This window comes from Carex rostrata, chromosome 10 (genome assembly GCF_964058835.1).
Source record: "Carex rostrata chromosome 10, lpCarRost1.2, whole genome shotgun sequence".
In the NCBI taxonomy this organism is placed as follows: Eukaryota; Viridiplantae; Streptophyta; class Magnoliopsida; order Poales; family Cyperaceae; genus Carex; species Carex rostrata.
The window spans coordinates 788595-790000 of record NC_135927.1 but is presented as its reverse complement, the minus strand read 5'-3'; positions in this window follow the sequence as shown (position 1 = coordinate 790000).

Below are 1406 nucleotides of genomic sequence, written 5' to 3'. Positions count from 1 at the left end.
ACTTCCGGATTGTACGCGATCCAAATTATGGAAGTAGGCAAAAATTCAAATTTATTAAAAATATGAAATATGAAATTTGGAGTTTGGAAAAAAAAAAATTGGGTTGTACAATTTCGGATCTTATGCAAGTGGGTTGGACAATTTTTGGTCCAAATGAATTACAACCGTCCAAAGAGCCATTGAAACTCCAGTTTTTCCGGCTTGTAAAAATTCCCACTTTTTTCGGATTGGACGGTTCCTACCCGGTGTGGACCATTTCTCAAACTTCCGGATTGTACGCGATCCAAATTATGGATGTAGGCAAAAATTCAAATTTATTAAAAATATGAAATATGAAATTTGGAGTTTGGAAAAAAAAAAATTGGGTTGTACAATTTCGGATCTTATGCAAGTGGGTTGGACAATTTTTGGTCCAAATGAATTACAACCGTCCAAAGAGCCATTGAAACGCCAGTTTTTCCGGCTTGTAAAAATTCCCACTTTTTTCGGATTGGATGGTTCACACCCGGTGTGGACCATTTCTCAAACTTCCGGATTGTACGCGATCCAAATTATGGATATTGTAATACTTTTTTGATATTTTGAAAAAGTTCAAATTTATAAAAAATATAAAATATGAAATCTGCAGTTTGGAAAAAAATTGGAAGTTTGAAACCTGAAGTTCAACAAAAAAAACGGCGCAAAAATCAGCCAAGCGGGGGCAACTAAGCGGATGCGGCCAGCCGTCAGTGAAAAATGGCCCCAAAACTAAGCGCATGCGGCCAAGCGTCGGTGCAAAATGGCCCGAAAACAGTCCCGTCGGTGCCCCCGTCGGGCTAAAATGACCCGAAAACAGTTCAGCTGGGGAAAATTAAGCGGATCCGGCCAAGAGTCGGTGGAAATTGGCCCGAAAACAGCCCAGCGGCAAGCGGAAGCGGCTAACGTTGGGGAAAAGTGACCCGAAAACAGTTAAGCGGGGGAAAACTAAGCGGATGCGGCCACGCGTTGGGGAAAACAAAGCGGATCCGGCCCAGAGTCGGTGGAAATTGGCCCGAAAACAGTCCAGCGGCAAGCGGAAGCGGCTAACGCTGGGCAAAAGTGACCCGAAAACAGTTCAGCGGGGGAAAACTAAGCGGATGCGGCCACGCGTTGGGGAAAACTAAGCGGATACGGCCAAGTGTTGGGGAAAAATGGCCCGAAAACAGCCCAGCGGCAAGCGGAAGCGGCTAACGTTGGGGAAAAGTGACCCGAAAACAGTTAAGCGGGGGAAAACTAAGCGGATGCGGCCAAGTGTCGGTGGAAATTGGCCCGAAAACAGCCCAGCGGCAAGCGGAAGCGGCTAACGTTGGGCAAAAGTGACCCAAAAACAGTTCAGCGGGGGAAAACTAAGCGGATGCGGCCACGCGTTGGGGAAAACTAAGCGGATA